The sequence below is a fragment of the Ctenopharyngodon idella genome, chromosome 7 (assembly GCF_019924925.1).
Source record: "Ctenopharyngodon idella isolate HZGC_01 chromosome 7, HZGC01, whole genome shotgun sequence".
Classification (NCBI taxonomy): domain Eukaryota; kingdom Metazoa; phylum Chordata; class Actinopteri; order Cypriniformes; family Xenocyprididae; genus Ctenopharyngodon; species Ctenopharyngodon idella.
In genome coordinates this window covers 20,679,215-20,703,066 of record NC_067226.1, presented here as the reverse complement: position 1 = coordinate 20,703,066, position 23,852 = coordinate 20,679,215, and positions in this window count along the sequence as shown.

Below are 23,852 nucleotides of genomic sequence, written 5' to 3'. Positions count from 1 at the left end.
GTTTGGAGGTTTTTGGGAGTATGGATCAAACTCTTATTTGCAACACAGACACATTAGGATTAATAAGCAATTAACGGACAACATGGGCCACAGCCCAGGACTCCAACCACTAGGAGGCACCAAAATTAAATATGAAGTTAAAGACAATGTCTGCGTCCAAAATTGCATACCCTTGAGCAGGTAGTTATTTTGAATAAGTACTTTGCAAACTCTAAAAAAAGCAATTATGTACATTACTGTAGTTATTGCTGTATGTGCTGTTTGGTGCTTCTACTTTTAGGAACACATGAGTTTGCATTATAAAGCATTCCCAGAGATTATTTATGTTTCTAAAATCCTTTGTGTTCATCCAAAGAAGGAAAGTCTTATACATCTCGAATGGCATGAGGGTAAAAGATGAGTAAATGGTGAGGATATTTTCTGGTTGTACTGTATTTTCTTGTATTACATACAGAATTTAAAGAAGGAAAAAGAAGAGGAACAAGAGGAGGAGGACGCCAAGCAAGAGAAATGAATAAGAAGTGTTGTAAATATGTTTTGAAATAAGTTGTTTTTCAAATAAATGTTTCCAAGAGATATCAGATTTTGTGTATACGTGTATACGGTATGTTTTTATTATACTTACCCTGCAACTACATGGAACAAGGGGGTAACAAGCACCACTGTAATTTACTTTAATATTTCCCCATTAAAAAATTGCAATAGTTGTAGTTTTACTTGCCTTGAAACAACTTATTCAGTGCACTTTTGCAATAAAAACAAAATACTGTGTAAATGCACTATGTAGCCTACCCAATAATTAAAAAAAAGCCTTTATATATTTGTACACTATTATTACAAAAACGTGCACAGTGTATGTTCTCTGTAAATTCCTCCCAAACGTAAGACTGTTGTCTATCATAATAGTATAAGTACCCATTGTTCTGAAATACTTACAGTATAAATAATTTGTTATTTTCCTGGTTGTTACCCCTTTATTCCCAAGACTATACATATTGTTCCCCTATACTTACACATGTACACTATAATTACCAGAAGTTATGCTGTAAATACATTGTAATTACACAGTACTTTCTGGGCTGTAACCTAAAGCGTTACCCATAATTCTTTTGTCACATACTGTTTTTCACCTACTACATAACAGGGAAGTATGTGATTTCGGACGTAGCCAATTTCTGCACCACAAAACAGAATTGCAAAAGTAAAACAGGTCTCCCAAACAGTCCTATCATAGTCCTAGACTTCAGTTAATGAAAACAGACTTTTGTTGAATTGGTTGAAGCATGACCCCCATGATTTCAAAGATTTATTTGAGGATTTTGCTTTCAATGAGACACATTTAGATAGTAGTAAGTGACATTTAATTCACAATTCACTGTAGATATCTGCTTGAATATTTCAGCAGTTGCAGATGCACAATAAATTTGGCCAATTAGCATGGGCTATTCTTCTGTTTCCTCATCTGTTGTAGCCAGTATGACAAGCTTTCTGTTAATCTGACATTTGTACTAATGGCCATTAAAGATCAAAAGCTCTTTGGCATGTTTTTCATCCTCAAGTCTGTTGTGCTGTTGTTGATACATATGGCTTACATGCTGAAAATGATGGTTGTAGGGCACTGGGAGCAAATTTAAAGCGGTTTAGCTGACAAATCTTAATGAGTTGTGTTGCTTAACCTGCATAGAACACTCAGTCACGTGACCTAATCAATATTAATGAGCGACGATGGGAGGAATGTTTTAGCTCAAGATCCTGGGGCGGCTCTAACAGAGATTCTTCATTTATTATGATACTATCCAGTTTCTAGTGGCATATAGAATTGGCTATGTCATGCAGAACAGCTTAAATGCTGCTAAGGGCAACAAGAATATTCATTAAACTACAATAAGAATATAAAACTAGTGAAGAAATGTGGGAAAAAAAAAAAAAAAAAAAAAGTATCTTTATTTATTTTTTATGATGTAGCATATCTCAAAAAAACATTTTTAAAAATTATTGATAGAGTTATTAACACAAATCAAGTAGTTTATGAAGTTCACTTTAGATTGGTTTTCCTCACTTTGAGCTATACCAGTACAAAATGTGACGATGCATAACAAGGGAACATAAATAGAGTAAAAGGAAACAGTGCAGCTCTCTCAGGCAAAAGAGAGATGTGAGTGCAGCTGCTCTCTCAGTTCTGGTCATTAATGGAGATGGCTGAGATGATGATAAGACTAGGAGTTTCCATAGAGAACCTTGTGCCAAAAGACCATGGTGATGAAGAGTAGACACTATATAGCAAGTAGCCATCAGGATGGGCAGCAGGACTGATCAATAGGTGTTTGTCTGAGTTACTGTCTTTGTGTTTTGATGTTATCATATGCACCATACTGTCAGTGCTGCTTAAGATTTTCCACTTTGTTATGAAAACCTAAACCTACAGTAAAGGAGATATATATACAGACACACACTCCAGCTATCTTAAACAGTTTACATATAGAAAGACACATGCTAACTTTAACTCCCCATTCACCATTCATTTTTTATTTTTTTTTTCTCCTGTTCATTTCTGTCTAGCTTCAACCAAATTTTCAGGCTAGATCAATTCCTCTGTTTCCCAATGATCCTCTGCCACAAATAGACAAATCTTCATTAAGTTTCACCTGTTTGTCTTCATACTGTGCTATGATTACAGCTGAAAATCTGAAGAAGAAAGTGCCCTGTGCTCAGATTGATTAGTAGGCCTGGCTGCAGTTTGGTAATCATTGCTAGCTGCAGTCTCAGCACTCTGCAAAATCTCCTGGGGTTCGGCTGTTAACGGACAGTCACGTGCTTTAGCGGAGGTAAAGGGAGAGGACAACACGTGTGTGCGTGTGTGTGTGTGTGTGTGTGTGTGTGTGTGTGTGTGTGTGCGCGCATTTTTGTGATTTATGAGGACACAAATTTGTATAATGACATGGATATTACACTGGTATTACGACGTAAACATGAAATATGAGGACATTTCATGAGTCCTCATATTTAAAATAGCTTTAAAGACATAAAAGATGAAATATCTTTATCGTGTTAATTAGGGGCATCTCAATATACCAGTATTGGTATAACCGTAATATTTAAAATGAATAGTACATGTATGATAATATGACACGTAAATAATCCAGCGCCAGTATCTTGTTGATATCCCAATGTACAGTAGGTGTACATTCTTTTGTATGCAGTGGTGTGATTCTTCTTCTTCAAAACAAATAAATTAAAATTAAAAAATAAACAAAGTAAAGCTGAATTTGACTTTTTTTCATGATTTTTATAGATATTGTGATATCTTTTCTTATCTTTTCTTTTGGTCACGGAAATCGTGTTGTGAAAAATCTGATATTGTGACAGCCATAATACACTTAAAGGGATAGTACACACAAAAATGAAAATTCAGTCATCATTTACACACCGTTATGTTGTTCGTATGATTTTCTTTCTTCTGTGGAACACAAAAGATGTCCATACAATAAAAGTAAGTGGAGCCCAAAAGTTTCAAACTCCAAAAAAAGACATAAGGTAGTGTAAAAATAATCAATCATAGAACTGCAATGGTTTAATTCAAGTGTTCTGAAATGATACAATCACATTGTATGATGAAAAGAGTGAAATTTACATGGTTATTAATCATGTTATTACATGGTTATTAATCAAATCAAAATATGTATCACCTATTGTAATTGAATGAGAGTAAATGATGGCAGAATTAATTATTTTCTGTTCTTTTTTTCTGATGTACACTACAATTCAAAAGTTTGGGGTCTTTTTTATAGAAATAAATGTATATTTTTATTCAGCATTAATTTGGTCAAAAGTGAGGGTAAAGACATTGGTAACACTTTATTTTAGGGTCTTTTAACTAGCTGCTTATTAGCACGCATATTACTAGAATATTGGCTATTTATTAGTACTTATTAAGCACATATTAATGCCTTATTCTGCATGACCTTCTTCTACATTCTTAATCCTACCCAATACCTACACTTAACAACTAAGTTACTAACTATTAATAAGCAGTAAATTAGGAGTTTATTGAGGGAAAAGTTGTAGTTAATAGTTTATATGTGTTCCCTATACTAAAGTGTTACCAAGACATTTATAATATTAAAAAAAAATTTTTCACATAAATGCAGATGTTTTGAAATTTTTATTCATCAAAGTCCTGAAGAAAAAAAAAAAAAAAAAAATCTAATTATCCACAAAAATAGTAAGCTAAATAAAACTAAAACACCATTAATATTAACTATTTTCATATTATGATTTCTGAAGGATCATGTGACACTAGATTAATGGTAATGCTAAAAAAAAAAAAAAAAAATCAGCTTTGTCATCCCTGGAATAAATTGCATCTATTTAAAATAGATTAAATACTTTTGATCAAATAAATGGTGAGCATAAGAGACTTCTTGAAAAAAAAAAAAAAATAATAAAAAAAAATATATTACCGCAAACATTTGATCAGTAGTGTATATTGCATCACATCTGCACCACTATGAAGATGTGCCAGTAAACCCACACTGTGGACTGAGAAGCACATGTTGTGGCCAGTGGGCACCATGCCGCACACTCACTGCGGCCACAGGGAAGCCACCACCCCTCACCACGACCAAACCCTTCTCAGCACTCACAGATCTTCACTGCTGGGAAAATCACTGTGAGAACACAATGCCCCCTTTCATTTGTCACAATATTCCCATTGGACACTTTTTCTCTTTTTTAATATTTCATGTTCATGTTTATTTAAAAGTACATGCCTCTCTGAGGCCTGACACCACAGCCTCTGTGTATCTCTTTGCCCATCACACATCTTCCCTCAAACTCTTTTGCTTTATTTCTCTCCTCTTCAGTTTTGTATTTGGTTTCAAGTCATCAAACAATGAACACTAATTGCAGTGTAATAGATTTTCTTCATTTAATCACAACTCCCACTGTTCTTTTCTCCCCTTCTCACTACATCTTTATTCGTTCTCGCATTCTAGTTCTCTGGCAACAAACAAAGCAGCAAGTCGTTTTGACTAATATATGATCCCATGTGGCTTCCCTCCTGCCCTTTCCTTCTCCACCCTCCCCCTTCTGCAATTCTGATTCCTTCTAATGTGTAAATATTTGTGCTCCTGCTCCTGTCTCCAATCTGTGACCTTGTTAGCGCTATTCTAAGCTACAGACCATACAAAACCTGAAAAAGCACTTTCTACTGTAGGTAATGTGTATTCCAAAGCATTTTCTTTTTCATGGCAAACAAAGAGAAGAAAATGTAAGTATAAATCCTCTAATGAAAATGAATATGAATGATGAAGTCAAGCAAACAGCAGGCTGGAGATATGTTACTACGCAAGGCACCTAGGCCATATTTCTAATGGAAAATTTGGATCAAAGCCCAGACAAGTAGAACAGATGAAAAAGAAACTCCTCTCGTGAGTCCAAAGAGAAAATTTTTTTGGCTTAGTTGATGGTAAGGTCAGACATGAACCTCAAACGAGTGGAGGTAAAAGCATGCAGATATGCAAATCTAATAGCATCAATTGCTACAATTTCAAACGGCTACTTAAAAAATAGATAGTCACAGTCCAGGCTTCTGTCAATACAGAATTTTAACCATGCTAAAATCCACAATATACAGCTAATGTGTCAAAAACCCATAAGACTTTAATTCATCTTTGAAACACAAATGAAGATGAGAGATTTCTCTCCCTGAGAGATTTCTGTCCCTCCTCTGAAAACCCATTCCATCAAAACTCCTCCAAAGTTCATAAAGACATCGTAAATTAAATCCATATGAATTTAGAGGTTTAATCCAAGCTTTCTAAAGAGACATGATTGCTTTATATGATGACATTAATTAATTTAGGCCTTTATTGATCAATGTACATACTACATAGAGCTTTCCAAATATGGTAAATGGAAGCTCAACTGTACTTGCTTGACGTGCAAAACCTTAAACATCCTTATGTGAAATACAAGAACAAACATCTTTGGTTCTCGCACATCAAGCAAAGCACGTTTGAGCTTCCATTATACCGTATTTTATGTTCTCTATGTATACGCGCTAATCAGTTTAAATGTAAGTAACCTTTAAAAAACCTCAAGGTTGAGATATAAAATATTTATGGCTAAAGTGGTTGTATTTCATTGTTAATAACAACAAGCTTTAGCTATGACTCTATATTCACAATATAATGTAGCACTAAATATGTGTAGGGATTTTAACAAAGGTAGCTTGAAGTCTGGCCGATTCTTTGAAAGTAATCTCTGCTCTCTTTGTATGTTATTTTTTCCAGCTTCCCATTAGTTTTCAGAGGACATGCAACCAAGACGTTAATCGAGGATCAAAAGCATCTGTGGTTGAGGCACATGCCTTGCTTCATGTCTCAGGAAAAGGTAACTGCTGCGCTGCTTGCACCTTTGTTTTTTGTTCCATGGGTTGACTGCAGGTCCAGCCCTGAGGAAATCCTTTGGAAGACTGTTGCAGTAAATGTTCAGCCCTGCTCTCAGAGACATCATCTAGGCAAGCAGCTGCATACTGTTTCTGAGGCTGTGCCACACATTCAACTTACAGATGGACTATACAGTTGAAGTTGAAGTGTCCGCCTTGCAGGCCAAAAGTGAGAAGTCATTACTGCTGCAGTCCATCTGGCTTGCTGAAGGCTGTTTCTTATGCTGTGGGTGACATCCTTTTGTAAGATTTAAAGTCAGAATGGACCTGGCCTTATCTAGGCATTCATTGAGGTCATCCACTTGAGTCATGGAGGTAGCTGTCAACCTGTGAGTCCGTGTCAAGCTTCCAGAAATCATTACAGAGTTGGAGGGTGTCATATGAATTTGCGATCATTATATTCAAACTATTAAAATGAAGTGCTTTATGATTTTTCAGTGATCCTGTAATATGTCGTACCTATTTTTTAAGTTGGAGAGCCTGGGGCACTCTGTATGGCCACTGCCTGACAAAACATCTTGACAGACAGCAGCTGTCTGCCCAGGATTGACTGAAGACTCATCAGAGAATTTAGAGATTCATTTATTAACCCTAGAATGCAAAATGTGTGTCAGATTGACCCAACCATTTTTTTTTTTTTTTTTTTTAAAAAAATGGTTGGGTCAATCTGGGCACAAGATTGTTGAAAGACGTAACAGGTGGCACAATTGAGAGAATGCCCAGTGTGTGTGTTTTTTTTTTTTTTTTTTAAAAAGAAGCAATTATCAGGTTGTAAAAGCTGTAGGCATAGGCTGACTTCTTGTAAGATATAATAATATATATTTACTGTTTTAGGATTATTCAAAACTATTGTAATGGTACAGTAACAATTATGTACAAATTTTTGACTGGTACTGGTATCATTCACTGTATAAGTTATACTGTAAAATAGAATTATAATGAATTGCATGTTTTTTTTTGTTTTTTTTATTGTATATGTACATAGAAGTGAACAAATTAGTATCATTGATACATTGGTAACACTTTACAATAAGGTTTATTAGTTAACATTAGTTAACAGTTAACAGTTATTAATCTTTGTTAATGTTAATTTCAGCATTTACTAATGCATTAATAAAATGTTGTATTTGTTAACATTAGTTAATGCATTGTGAACTAACATGAACAATCTATGAACAGCTATATATCTCATGGCAATTCGTACATATTTTACGAGGTGGCTCGTAAAATACGTACGAATTGGTTGTGAGATAGCGTTGGTATTTTTATTAACTAACATTAACAAAGAATAACAAATGTATTTCTCATAGTTAGTTCATATTAGTTAATACAATAAGTAATGTTAACAAATTAACCTTATTGTAAAGTGTTACCGATACATTTAAACATTTGTGTATAATAAAATACTTAAAATTATTTTATTACACTTGTTTTTTTCACTCTTTACACCTTTTTGTGTCCTTTTTGAGCTTTTTTGTTTGTTCGTTTGTCTGTTTGTTTTGGTCATGCAATCTAGGGTTACATTTTTAAATTTAGAAGCTGACGAATTTCAAGTTCTCCCATTGGAAGGCTAGACTATATGGTTTTGGTGGGGTTGGTGGACCTGGTAGGTTACAGAAAACCATATTGCAATGAAGCAATATTTTTTTTTTTTAATGCTCAATCTTTGAGAAGTGTAGGCTGGTTGTTGTTCATACGCCTTCTTTCCAATATTGAGGAGACCCTGAGGCTGAACAACAGCTCAGAAGAATAGAATACAATCAATGCATGTGGTGCATCTCCAGTTCTGAATACAACATTAGGGATATAGTGATCCTAATCATGCTGATCCTCAACCACCACCTTGCATGACACCCTTGTTACAGGCATTTCTGCCTCTATTGGTTAGTCGTCCAGCGAATACAAGTAAGGCACAGGTTACCTCTTAAATCCACCTGATTACAAAAATGAGAGAAGATGCATGTGAGGTTTGAGAGAAACCTTGAGCACTCTACTGGGACACTAAAATCTCTTTTGTATCCACCTTTGATGATCAAAAGTGAAGTCCAGATGTTACTGATTATGCCGTCCCACTTGAGGTTCTTGTTTGATTGTCATCACCCAGGGTAATAGACACATGCACAGAGGGCTCGCCCTCGCATGTGAATATTTAGGAGTATATGGGAGATGACTTGTCATGTCACTATGTCTGAAACCTGAATGAGAGCTGAATGAAGCTGTTAACATACATAGGAGCATACGACTCCTGCCCCTAAAGGCCTTTTGCCTAGAGGCATAGTCAGAAACAGCTGGATAGTATACCTCCGGCTCAGTCACTAAGTTGCATGTTTATTGGCTTATCTGCTTAATTCAGAATAATTCTCTGGGCAGATGTTTCTTCTCAGTGCTGCAAACCTCATCCATCTCAATTAGTCTAGTCTGAACACGTAACACAAGCAGTAATGAGGGATAGGCTAAAGCAATCAAACCCTGCTAAACTGTGTAAATGTGAAATGGTCACAGTAGTGAATACTCATACCAAATGAAGCTAGATTATACACATTTTGTTACCAGTCTGTCACTTATCTTTTAGTGCAACTCATCATAGCATTAACTAATAAATTGGATGTGTCAAAGTAAGCTACTGCTAGAATTTTAGTAGTATTGGTTACACTCTTTAATGTGAGGTATAAATACATTCACCGTCTAATTAAAAATCCTACAAAATCGGTGTATGTCATCTGAATTGTGTAAGTATGGTTTTACAGAAAGATTTATTGGTTTAGGCTATTGAGAATTTGGTTCAGAGACTGGGGTTTAGTGTTTTAGCAATTCAGAAAAACTGTAATAAACACTTGGTATTCTCACATCCTACTCATTTGATGTACTGCTTTTTGCACACTATGTTGCAGGGAAGTATAGACACAGGATAGATTACTTAAAGCAATTATATTGATGCACCAAACCAGAGCCTATGAGAAATAAATCCAAGTTTGTCATTGCAGATAATCACCTGTGAGTGAAGGGGAGCAGGGTAATCATTTTTATGTTAAAGAACAGTGAGCTAAACATTCATCACATGCTGTCAGGCTGTAGCATGGGTAATAAACTCAGTTGTGAGGAAACGGCATACACACCTTTCTATTAAAGCATTCAGACTACAGTAAAGTTCAGCTTCTCTCTTTTGGTGTTTCTATAATCTGATACATTGAGTATGAAAGGAAAAAGGCTGGGAGTTACCCATGATTTTTTATGAACGCAGCTGTCACTTGCTCTCATATAATTTAGAAATATTTAACAAATTTGGTTAGGAAGCATAGATCATGATAGCATCTATAACACTGACAGTCGTGGATGAAAGAAAACTGTTTAATGTCACAAACAATTGTTTTGTTGTCTTAGTTTTGTCACTGCCATAGTAAATTCACTTTGTGTGTGTGTTTGTGTATGAAGACATAAAAGAAAAAGAAAGAGAGGCATGTACCCATTTTAAGATCTCTTGGATGGTTTTGGTTTTGAATCTAGTTTGTCCACAGTGACTCTAACAGTGATCTCTGTACAATTCAACATACAAAAAAAAAAAAAAAACTTTTTGAAATTACATTAAGCATCAGCACATCTACAATGAAATACTGTTCATATTGTCCTGGATTAGAACATTTATAGGCTTCAAAACTGTTATTTTAGTACTTAGCAAAGTTTCAGATGGAATCTTTTAATATCACAGGGGATGTGCTTTCTAAATTCCACAAAGTATATTTGTGTGCTTTGTCAGAATAGTAACACAATCTCAAACACTGTTCCGTATGAAAAGCACAGCCTGGTACTATACATTCTCTCTTCAAACAAAGACAGAGATGCAAGAGAAGAGCTCATAGTCAGAGGGATGAGAGACAGAGATAGATAGAGAGAGAGAGAGAGAGAGAGAGAGAGAGAGAGAGAGAGAGAGAGAAGAAAGAAAGAAAGAAAGAAAGAAAGAAAGAAAGAAAGAAAGAAAGAAAGAAAGAAAGAGAAAGATGAGGGAGATTGGGTGAGATGCAGGGTATAAGGTCTGGCAGGATTATAGCGCGCGTGTGTGTGTGTGTGTGTGTGTGTGTGTGTGTGTGTGTGTGTGTGTGTATGCAGCTGAGATGACTGAAGCAGGGACGGAGAGATTTAACAGATAGCGTCTTATACAGACACACGGTGTATTTTGGCTCCAAAAAGAACCTCTCTCTCTAGGTGTGCCCTTCTTCATACTTTTCTTGCTCAACAGCATCTCATTTCTTTGTTCCTCAACTCTGTTACTTTCTGCCTTGATTATTTAACATGTCCAAAACATATACTGATCTTTTGAAAGGATCTGTATCAGTCAGATTTGACCAATGCAAATTCAATACTGTGAGTGTTTGTCATGCTCGATACTTTCAAACTAAGGAGGAGACTGTTTAAGAACGCCATATGGAAAGTCATTCTCCATTGTGCATATCTGAACTGTATTGTCACTGTTGTTTTTGAATCCGACATGTGTACTGCTTTTAAATGTATTTTTATAGATACATTTTCTTTACTTTGTTGCTGTTGTTACATTGGTTTATATTTATGCTGAACTTTTTATTTATCATGAATTATTGGCTGAGACATTTCCTGGGACAAAAATAGGAATGAGTGTTGTATTGTTGGGGAGAAGTGAGAAGTGAGCACTGCTGCAGAAATCTACAAATGTCAAAAATTGTACAGTGCCTTGCGAAAGTATTTGTACCCCTTCGTTTTTTCACATTTGTTATCTTACTGCCTTATATTAAACTACTTTAAATTAAATTTCCCCCCCACAGCAATCTACACTCCATACACCATAATGGCAAAGCAAAAAAACTGATTTGTGACAACTTTGCAAATTTATTAAAAAGGAAGAACTGAAATAAGTACATTGCTTAAGTATTTGTACCCTTAACTCAGTACTAGTTGAAGCACATACAGCCTCAAGTCTTTTTGGTGTATTATATGACAAGCTTTGCACATCTGCATTTGGTGATTTTCTGCCATTCTTCTCGTCAGATCCTCTCAGGCTGTGTCAGGTTGGAAGGGGACCATCGGTGTACAGACATTTTCAGGTTTCTGCAGTGATGTTCGATTGCGTTCAAGTTCAGGCTCTGGCTGGGCCACTCAATTCACAAAATTGTTCATAAGCCACTCTTGCATTGTCTTAGCTGTGTGCTTCATTGTTTTGTTGGAAGGTGAACCTTCTGCCCTGTCCAAGGTTCTGAGTGGTTATAGAGGCTATCTCTATATTTTGCTGCATTGAACTTTCCTTCTACCCTGACGAGTCCCCCAGTCCCTGCTGCTGAAAAACAGCACCACAGCATGATGAGCGATGCCTGGTTTCCTTCATGCATGATGCTTGGAACTGAGGTTCATCAGACCAGAGAATCTTGTTTATCACAGTCTGAGAGAGTCCTTTAGGTTTTTTTTTTTTTTTTTTTTTTTTTTGAAAATTCCAAGTGGGTTTTCATGTCTTCACTGAGGAGAGGCTTGAGTTTGTTCCATATATGATCATGGAGCTCAACTAAAGTGATCATCTGCTTCTTGGTCACCATTCTAACCAAGGCCCTTCTACACTGATTGCTCAGTTTTGTAAGGAGGCCAGCTCTAGCAAGAGGCTACATGCTTTTGTGAACCTTCAATGACCTTCAATTTTTTTTTTTTTTTTTTTTTTTTTTGTACTCTTCCCCAGATCTGTGTATTGAACTCGAAGTGTAATAACATCTACAAGCATAATTGGAAATCTCCTGAGGTAAATTTCTAGTGTCTCAGAAAAGGGAATGCTTTTATTTTTAATAAAATTGCAAAGTTGCCATTATGGTGTATGGAGTGTAGATTGATGTGAAAAAAAAAAAAAAAAAGTAATTTAAAGTAGTTTAACATAATGAAGCAATGTAAAATGTGAAAAAAAATTAAAGGGTATGAATACTTTCGCAAGTCACTGTATAATGTATTTTGTAATATAAACATTATATAGCCTACACCACTGTTCAAAAGTTTTGGGTCAGTGAGATTTTTGAACATTGATCATTACTGTTGTTGTGCTGCTTAATATTTTTTGTGGAAACCATGATTGTTTTTTTCCCTAGGATTCTTTGATGAATAGAAAGTTTAAAAGTGCAACATTTACTTGTCAATTTTAAAAATCTTAGGCCTAGTCCACACATACACGTTTTTTTTATTAAAAAAAATTCTTCCTCCTTTGTTTAAAAAAAAAAAAATCCACATGAAAACGCAAAAACACGGTATGAACTGCTGAAAAGAGCATGCCAAACCAACAGTTGGCAATATAACCGTAACCGTAAAGCCATGTTGGGCAATCAGAAGCCTGGAAATAAGGATCTAACCAGTTCCGGTTCCGCTGTCACAAGCCAAAATCTCCGGTTTCACCGTCTACATGACAACGCTGTAACCGTTTCTAAAAATCTTCACCCTGGCAGGAGTTTTCAAAAACGTTCGGTTTCAGTGACTGCAAATGCATACTGCGTTTGCATGTGGACGAACAGCCAAACAGCATAGAAAAAGCTACGGTTTTGAATATACCCTGGGTCCGTGTTACAGACCACAAACTTTTGAACAGTAGTGTTTACAAATTACAATTAAATAAATATGTAAATAAATAAATTATTAAACAAATTAAACATTCAAAGTTATAATTTCTGTTGTTGTGGGTTGACAAGTCAAAATCAAAAATAGAAAATACAACCTGGGACTTGCTTATGAACACTCTGGTTGGAAAAACACTGCTTTTCAGTAACAAAGTAACCACTGACTTGAATTTTCATGGCTCTCTCACAAATTGAGTAAGAAAGAGAGAGGGCTGGGGAGAGAAAGTGAGGTGGGTAGGTCAAGATCTTAGTGTGATAAGCAATGAAGGATGAAAGTCACTCTCCTTCCTTTAAAACGATATGCCATCTTGAAGGGGGGGAAAAAAACTGTCCCCCTTGGACAGAAGATAAATGCAGACGTCAGACAGTGATTGATTATTTGTCAATCAAATGTCTAATTCACCCTCATAGTCTGAGATAATCAATGATAGCTGAAAAATTAACTTCATGAAACATCCTCTACATTCTCATGACTGGAGATGTTCAGGATGATGGAAAGAAGACTGGGACCATCTCTCATGTTTGACCTCTTCTCCAGTTTCAGAAGCCCGCGTTTCAAAGCGACATCTGACCCTTTGAAAAAGATGGAAAAAGAAACAAAAAATGACTGTGCAATCATTTTTAATAAGATTTGTGAGTGTGAGCATGTATATAATTTACATTTAGAGGGAATATGAGCAGTGCAGCATATCAAAATTCACTGAATGTTTGCTTAGAGTATATGAGTGGATTTCAGTTGTCCTTTAGAAATCTCATCTAAAATAATTCATATGACAGTCTTAGAAGATGTTTCATAAAATGCAGAGTTTTAGCATTTTGTTTTCAGGCCTCAAAAAAGACATTGTCATTTACTTCACATTAGAAAAAAAAAAAATCTATACAAAAGAAATGATAATTTCTAATAGACATGCTGTTTTCTATGGAAGCTTGTTTCCGCCACTAAATAAAAAAAATGTAATCACAACTTTTTCATCTCACAATTCTGACTTTTATTCTCACAATTGCAAGATATAAACTCACAATTGCGAGTTATGTCAGAATTGCGAGTTTATATCACGCAATTCTGACTTTATAACTCTCAATTGCGAGTTTATATAGTGCAATTCTGCGGAAAAAAAAAAGTCAGAATTGCAAGATGTAAACTCGTAATTGCAAGAAAAAAAGTCGTAATTGTGAGATAAAAAGTCGCAATTACCTTTTTAAAAAATTTTATTCACTGGCAGTGACAAGTTTCCATAGATTTCAAATTAAAATTGTTTTATGACTGATATTTTTGATGACATTCTGACCTTAGACTTTAGAATGTTAGTGTATAAGTCTGCAGTGAATAGAAATAGAGGTGGAGCCTATAAAATGCTTGAATTTTGAAAGGCCCTTTCCTACCCTAAACATGTAGATGTTTCTAAACAAGTTATGTTCTTTTAAAATTATTATTTTTATTTTTTTTGCATCAACTAAAAAAAAAAAACTAAAAAAAAACATATGAGTGTACAATGTTGGAGAAGGACACCTCCAACAGAACTCAAAAAGGCAATGCCGTTAGTGCACATCCGGAGGAGTCTTGATGAGATATGAGACTGTCAGGCTCCATTGCCTCCCCCTTTTTCTCTCTGTCCCCACTCTGTGACATGACACAGAGGTAGAGGCCTTCGGCTGAGCTTTTCGTCACCCACATTCCGTCAGTCTCAACCTGAACGAGCTAGCAGCGGGGCTGTCTACGCTTCTGGGCCCACACCGAGTATTTGATCAGTCAGGTTGTTGCATGTGCACAAACACACACTCACCCTGTCAGTCGAAACTAATATGATCATCAACAATACAAGTTACTCATACCGAATAAGCATGCCCACACATACAAACGTACAGACACGATTGCATGTTACATCTGAATTTTCTGACATTTAGAAACCCTGACATGTTTACGCGCAATCCGAACACTATGCCATCAGGGCTTAATCATTACCACAATATTACACATCAACATACATTCATATGAGTCATACCTTGTATGTTCAGGTCGTATAAGCATGCCTTCTGCAGGAAGCCATCAGGTTTCATAACGCTGCCATATGCAACAAGCTGTCTGGGCCCATTCTGTGAGCTACCTTCCACTCTGCACAAACAGAGCAGTAGTAAATTCACCCTTCGCCTGGAGTTTGATTGACAGGCGATCTGACCAATCATGACGCTGAATCCGCCATTTTGTTCAACAAATAAACCAGACACGAGAGTAAATAAATTAACGTCTGTGGACTTGAACTTAAAAAATAGTGTATTGATGTCTTTCTGCATTTGAAACAACATACCTTCTAATGTTAATTCATGTTTATTACAGGTAGTGATGATCGGTTCAAGTACCGCCTGAACTGACACCACAGCGATGTCACAACACATTAAAGAGCCACAAAACGGTATTTATTGTTTGAATTTCTTAAAAAAAAAAAAATGACATTTGAAGCTGAGACTTTGTTTCATACCAAAAGTAATGTGTTCTGTCTTGTCTGTCAGCGCGTTGTCGAACAAAGCAACAGTAACTAAGGGGGGCAGGTCTTTGCAAAGGGTCAAAATTATTTTCTTGTTTAATATTTTGTCTTGATTTTCTGTACAAACATATAAGCAAAATTACATGACATATTAAGTGTTATTATTATTATTATTATTATTATTATTATTATATTTTAAAATTGAGTTTAAGCTTAAAACAAGAAAAAACAAAATCTGACAATGGGGTAAAAAAAATAAACTTAATTGAAATACTTCAAGCAAAATTGTAGAATGAAATGGGTAAACGTAATTTTGAACAAAATCAGGCCAAAACGAAGTTTGTTTGAAGTTTGTTTCGGGAGTTCAAAACAGTTTGCAAAAGCGAACATTCTAAAAAAGTTTAGGCCAGTTGGTAAACACCAAGCATGCCACACAAGTCCTGAAAAGTGAAGCCAAAGTGTCTCGATCGCCCCTAGGTGGCTGGATGCAGTATAGGTCATAAACCCCGCCCTCTGTAATGTAATGAACGTGAGACAAACTAAACAGTAAAATTACAGGTCAAATATGTCTTCCAAATATGGTTTCTGCCATTTTAGGCAGTTTTTTTTTTTTATCACGCTGGTGTTAGTTAAAGTGTTCATTCTTTAAATAAGTTTGTTTTAAGTTAGTTTTTAGATGCTATAAAAACACGGGTTTTGATGTCATGATTGACAGCTGAGATTACAGCTTCTCTGAGCGAAGTCGTCACTGAAGCACCAACAAACTTTTCTCTGGATCTTCGGGAGGAGATTAGAGCTTTAACTTTAATTTCTTCATTTCCAGAACTGTATCCTATTTCACACCGACAAAATGTGCAGTATTAACCGATTTTGCGGAAGTGTGGGCGGGACCTTGATATCGCGGCTCCATTTCGCGTTCACTACTCCGCAGACTCGGGCTCCAATTGATACAGACTCGATTGATACACTGGTGGCTTCAGTTACTACGATAGAAGAGAGAAGGTGCGTCGTCCATCTTTTTTCACAGTCTATGGTAAACACCTTAAAACTACCATTGGTCTGTGGTGAACATAATAGGTAGGTGTGTTCTCAGACTCCACTTTCTTTGACGTAGTAATCTTCTCTGGTTCATTTTTCCTGTTCAGTCCGTCAAGGTCAAAGCGAGTTGAACACACCAGAGAGCTGTTTTATAGTAGAAATTGAAGTTGTAATTCTAATTGAAAGCGATCCTGACACAGTTTTTTATCTTTTTTTTTTTTTTTTTTTTTCTCATGTTTAATTAAAGCTGCTTGCTTTTAAGCAATATATTGTAAAAATGATAAAAATTAAGTGAGTTTAAGCTTAAAGGCTCAGTTGTTATTTATTTATTTATTTATTTTTTCAGATAACAAGACTTAACTTTCCATATTCATTAATTTGAAATGCAAAATGAAAGATTTCATTTTGCATCTCAAATTAATTCATCTTGATTTAGGAAAGTTTTGAAGTTTGTTATGGAAAACAAGACAATAATACACTTTAATAATACTATGTAAGAATTTTTTTTTTTTTTTTTTCAGTGTAAACAAGCATCACTATAACAATGTGAAATATGACTATATCTGCTCCTAACTGACTTTTCTCATATGGAAAGGCCATGGCATTTCCAGGCATGGGGAATGACTTTAAAACTGGAATAACTGGTGAAGAAAGAGACCCGAGATGTTGGGGTGTCTGTATTAAAGGTCTTTATTTCACTGACAGACTCCATTCGGGTCTCATAGAAGCGGTGGAAGCAGAATGGATCTCGTAGAAGAGGAAAAAGACAAGCGAGGTGTTGAATAGGGTGATAACAGTGCTGTTAAATGTGTTAAATTTAGTTTTCTGTGATCTGTATGTTTTGTTTCTTTCATCTTCTCTGTCTATTGTTTGTGTGTCTGTGTGTCCCCAGGCATCTCTCAGTTGGCTGGGTGAATAGTGTGAGTACCCTGGGGTTTTCCCTGCTGTTCAGATCACGCCTTCGCTCTTACAATTGGCTCCGAGAGTGATCTTGCACCACGGCTGGACCCTCATCCACACTATCTTCCTGCAGCCTAAAGCATGGGCTGTTATTGGCACAAAAAGCACAAAAGCACACACACGTACATCGCACCACAGCCAACAACCTGGCACAAGTGGCTTAAAGTGTCACTGCCTTTCTCTCTTTCTCACATGATTCTTGCAGCCTTAAAGTGGAGAGAAAAAGAGAAAGAGACAGACGATGAGTGTCTAGTGCACTTGTTGGCATCGCAGGCATGTGTGTGTGTGTGGGTGACAGAGGAACTTTGCTGTTGGCTGTATGGACTAAGAGTAAAAACTGTTTTTCATGCAAATACAAAAACTTTTCTCTGTTTTCAATGTTTCATGCATACTGATACCTGGATATCACACTTTGCATATTGCACATCCTACTCACAACTTATTGTCACTTACAATTTTTTATCCATACAATGAAAGTCATTGGGGTCCAACAATATTGTTTTGTGTTCGAGAGAAAAAAACAAGAAAATACAAAAAGAAGTTGAGTGCGAGTTTTTTTGGATGAACTACCTACGTTACACTCCGAAACATGGGATCAATAGGTTTTATTTTATTATTTTTTTTAATGAAAGAAACTAATACTTTTCAATATTGAGCACTAAATCATTATATTAGAATGATTTCTGAAGGATCATGTGACACTGCAGACTGGAGTGATGATGAAAATCAAAAGCTTTGCCATCACAAGAAATACTAAATTTATTAAAATATATTAAAATAGCATTAAAATATATGTTTTAAAATAAATTACAATTAAAATATTTCATAATATTACTGTTTTTACTGGTTTTTTTTTTGTTGTTGTTGTTGTTTTTTTATCAAATAAATGCAGTCTTGGTAAAAATAACAGACTTCTTTCAAAACATTAATGGTACACTATGTAACTTTTTTCAAAATTAACAAAATTTAAAGTCAGTACATCAATCCACCTTCCAAAACTTGTTTTTGTCTTACCCTGATTCACTATGGTAAGCATATTATACATTATATTTTATATTTATATTTTAGTCCTGATGGGATGATTTTTGCAGGTAATTACACACATAAGTCACTCATTCGTGTGTGTCTCATCATATCCATAAATTTAGAAAAGTTGCTCAGCCACTTTGACGTGTGCATGTGGGAGTGGCATAGGTTAGTTGTCACAATAGTGAGACAGGCTGACATGGGCTATGTCCGAAAACATAGGCAGCTGACTTGTTGCCTTGCGTTCAAAAATAAATCAGATGAAAGTGTCTCAGGAGACAGGAAGTGAAGTTATCATTAGATTTGGACGGGCATTAATGGCCTCCTACCTCGGAATGCGTCCTCAGAAGGCAGCATTTATCAGTTTTTCGGTCGCAGCCATGGAATAAATCTCGAACTTCTGGCGAATCACCCTTTTTTTTTTTAAATAAATAAATAAAAGCGCCAAATAGAAGAGAGTCTGCTGGCAAAAAGAGAATGCGACAGAGGTCATAGAATCAAGACTGGCTTGGCTTTTCTGAGATGGCGAGAACTGAAGGATTTGGAATTTTTTAAAAGCAAAGTGGAGATGGAGATTGTATTACTCAATGGGTGAGTAAGGTATTGAACAGATAACTTGCCATATGCAGTTCTCATTGTAAAGCATTATCTATTATGAAGGGTCATTTCATTATGGTTGTTGTAGCGCTGTGCTTCCTTTATTTTCAAGCAAGTACTTTGTCTGTTAATGAGTATAGCGAATCAACTTGAGATCCTTTCCATCCTTTATATCTCTTAAGCCTATGTTTTATGCAGTAGAGCAGTAGAAAAACCATAATCATCTGCACAGTCACGCAGAGCCGAAGCACAACCAAAACAATGTTATTCCACAAAATGCACACAGTTTTGTTTTCTAATCACTAGTGGGTTAAAGGTTGCATAGTGTACCTTTTGAAAAATCTTACTGACTCCAAACTTCTGAATGGTACAGTGTAGGGCTGGGTATCGACACAAGTTTAAAAATTCAATTCGATTAAATTCCGATTTGATTCAATATCGATTATTTTGGATATATATCAGGAACAGTACATGGCAAACTAATGGAGTAAACTGTACAAGGGGGTAAGTTGGTACTACATTACCTAATATTGAAGGTTAAAATTCACTGATTTATACAAACACTTAAATTACACTCAAGGTAGTTTTTATAATAATAAAGTTAAAATGCTAACTTTACAATTACGAAATTATGTTTCTACTCCAATGTGTTTTTTGAAATATAAATGGTGGCTGTCATTAAAACTTGACAGATTTATTCAAACATGCATTAAATATGGAAGAACATAAAAAATTGATAATGAATATGTAATATGGTGCATATATTTAGCAAAATGCTCCTCTCTAGAGTTCATTTTCTAGCTGTTCATTTTTCTAACAAATTTTTCATTTTCATTTTTCTCACTGAATATGTTTTTCTTAGGTAAATGTGACGTTACATGACATATTGTTTACAAGCTGTTTTATAGAGTGGTGCAGGTATGACATCACTTTGTAGGCCAAAATGCGGAAGTGAGTTAGCATTTTAGCACTTCCAGTTAAATTGCCCCAAAGTCAATGGGTTTTTTTAATGGGATTTTGGTTAAATGGCTGAAATAAGGTCTGTGGTGAACGCAAGCTCAAGACAGTTTCACGTTTTATTCTATGACATAAAATGCATCAGTATTACCCCACTTGTGATTTTTTTTTAAGCTGTTATGTGTCTTGAAAAAGGCAGTTGCTAACAAGTGGCTAAATGGGACTACACAGGCAGTCAGAAACATTAATCGTCATTACTCTAAGAAGGTAAGCTCAGTTTGCTTTTACAGCCTCATTATGCTCATAATTGTACTCTTATAAACTATTCTAACTCAAACGTGCTGGGAAAACGTTTTTAGATAAAAACTGAAAGAGTTGTCGGAAGCTTAGTGATGGTGACGTTGAAGTCCATGGTGTCCGTGGTGTAGTTCGTTTATAGCCTACCTTTAGCTTTTTACTTCTGGCGACTGCATTTAGGCTTCAAACTTCATAAAAGTTATGTTCATCTGTGAAAATTATCTTGATGGACAAAACGTGTAAGTATCATAACACTTTGTTAAACACAGAGCTTATTTTTTGTGATTTTCCAAAAGTCTATGGGAAAAATGCATAGGCTTTCGATCGAGGGAACCCGTGCGCTGCTAACTTCCAGGTTGGCCTACAAAGTGACGTCATACCTGCACCACTCTATTGATGTCTTTCCGCGGTTGAAACACTGATTGAGAGTTGTACTGTATCTTTTAACATATCTTTGGGTGTTCATTCATTTTTATTTCGTGCTGTAATTGGTATAACGCAAAGGGAATGATCAGTTCAGCCTCTCTTGAACTGAGGCGCCTATACAGTGATCTGTCACGCCACATTAAACATCGCCGAAATGGTTATTTGTTTTTTTAATTTTTTTCTTATTTCAAAATAAAATGGACAGAATTTGAAATCTGAGACTTTGTTTCATATCAAAAGTAACAAAGCACAAAGCTTATTGCCATTTATTGAATGTGAGGCGCGCTACATTCTGTTCATTCATCAACTGAAAACAGACTAGACTAATCGATTCATGGGATTTAAGAATTGATATCGGTTTGTAAAAATGAGAATCAATTAAAATCGAGAAATCGATACTTCTTACCCCGCCCTAGTATAGTGTAAATGTAATGTTTTACAGCTGATATAAATAATACTTTCAGGAAAATTTCTTACCTAAGAAGCGTATGAAAGCAGCATACACCCTGCACTTGACAAATGAGAGATAATCTTTAAAGTACATCATAGAGGTCAACAGTGGCCTTAAGGGTCACTACCTTATTAGTAACAGCTTTAAAAAGCACAGCCAAACACAGCTCACGTACAGTCACTGAGCGTCTGCTGCCCACAAAAACATCAGGCAAGAGTTGTGTGAAACCGCCAATGCAGCGGTCAGGGTAAACAGGTTTGTATCAGTCTGCCAGGAAACAAATGTTTCCAAAAGTTATGTTTGCAAACACATTAGAGATTCAGGTATCAATCTTCAGTTCAGAGAGTTCAGGATTTGTTTAGACACAAATAAACAGTCCTGCATTTTCAAAGTTATGTCAATCTTTCAGAATTAGTCACAGATTTGTCACGTTTGTAAAAGCAAACTGCACAGGGCGATCACACAACCCCTTCTTTTCTACTGTAGTTCTTTGGCAGAATAAGCTTAGAGTCTCGTAATGCAAATCTACTGCCTTACTAAAGGATAATATTGAGGGAGAAACCAAGGGCAGAATCTGCACACATGGACTCAGTGATGGATTTCTAAATAAATAGTATCAAACCAAGCTTATTTTGTACAATTATTTCTGAACTTTAGTTCCCATTCAGTCGGTCACGTTCGACATACGTCGGACAGACCGACGAATAGGAATCTCGCTAGAGAGGCCAATCTGCTTCGAGTGTAACTAAAACGAGCCAATGCACATTGGCATGCAATCATATGCAGCAGCTGCTCGCCTCGCAGCGCGGGTATATAATGAGCAGCAGGTGCGGTGCATCTTCAGCTTTTCGCTTCGGAGCCGAACGGTATGTTCCTGTCTCTCTGCAAGCAAGTGTTTGAGAAAAACGAGTCAGTTCTTCAAACTTCTCTCTCCTTCAGTGTGGGCGTACAGCACAGCAGCAGGGTCGAAGTCCTCTCTTTTTTTTTTTTCTTTTTTCTTTCTATTTGTTTTTACCTTTTGAGCAAAAAGCTGTTCTTTCAGCTTAAAAAGGTTGTTCTCACGGCCGGTAACGGTGCGCTTTTGAGCGATTAAAAATCCGTTTTTATGGCCGGTAAGAGGAGCGCCTTCTAAGAGAGGAAAGCACACGACAGGCTGCACACAGTTCCTGTCTGTGTTGCCGCGGCTGTTCCCCTGCGTGCTTAAGCACTTTTAAAGAGCAAGTCCCTGAAAGAGCTTACACAAGTAGAGTTTGCGTCTTTTTAAAGATGACATTCTACTTTTGTGTTTCTGGATGCGGTCGTTACCTGGCACCGAGGGATGGTCACGATCGCTGCATCATGTGTCTGGGCTTAAAGCATGCTGAGGCAGCGTTCGTGGATGAGCCATGTACCCATTGTAGGAAGATGACCATTGCGGAGTTGCGATCGAGACTCCAGTTCCTGCAAAGGGGTGGAGTCCCAGTGCCACTGCCTCGTTCCAATCCTCCTCAGAGGGTTGCTTCAGGTAGCGGCACTGGTGATCTGAGGATTACAGTGAGTGCGCTTCCTTCAGGGAACTAACCCCCTAGGAACCCTCACTCTTCCTGCACTCTGCAGCCAGTAGAGCTGCCGGGGGAGCGCGGTGGGCCATCTCAAATGTGTGCACCATCCGTATTCTTCGGAGCTCCCCCCAATGACCGGATGTTGATAGCTGCATCGGAGGGTGAGCCAGATTTTTCTGGAGATGACGAGTCGGCGCAGTTGCCTCCTTCGGGAACAGTGACGGTGCCCGATTCGGATCCGGAGATGATGGTTATGCTATCCCGGGCCGCCAACAGGGACGGGCTTGTGTGGAATCCTCCACCGTGTCCCGAGCCCTCGCGGTTGGACGATTGGTATCTCGGGGTGGCGCGTGCTGGTTCTCAGCCACCCACCCCGGTTCCTTTCTTCCCGGAGGTGCATGAAGAACTCACCGGTACATGGACGGCACCTTTTACTGCCGAAACCGTTCCGTTGGGTCCTCCTCCGCCACCACCCTTAATGGCGGTGTGGCGAAGGGTTATATGCGCATCCCACCTGTGGAACGGGCCATTGCTATGCAACTGTCCCTAACTCCACCTGGCGGGGGGAGCCGTTTCTCCCTTCCCGGGCCTGTAAGCACTCGTCGGATCTTAACGGCAGGGCTTACCAGGCTTGCGGGAAAGCCGCTTCCACCTTGCACGCTATGGCGTTGTTGCAGGTCCATCAGGCCAAGGCACTGAAGGACCTGCATGAGGGTGGTCACGATCCACAAGTTTTCCAGGAACTTCGTGCCGCGACGGACCTCGCGCTTTGTGCGACGAAGGTTACGGCGTGGTCAGTGGATCATGCAATGTCCACTATGGTGGTCCAGGAACGCCATCTCTGGCTGTGTCTGGCCGACATGAGGGATACCGACAAAGTCAGGTTCCTTAATTCCCCCGTGTCCCAGACCGGCCTCTTCGGCGACGTGGTCGAGAACTTTGCCCAGCAGTTCTCGGCTGTACAGAAGCAGTCTGAGGCCATCAGTCACATCCTGCCACGGCGGTCAGCTGCTGCATCCA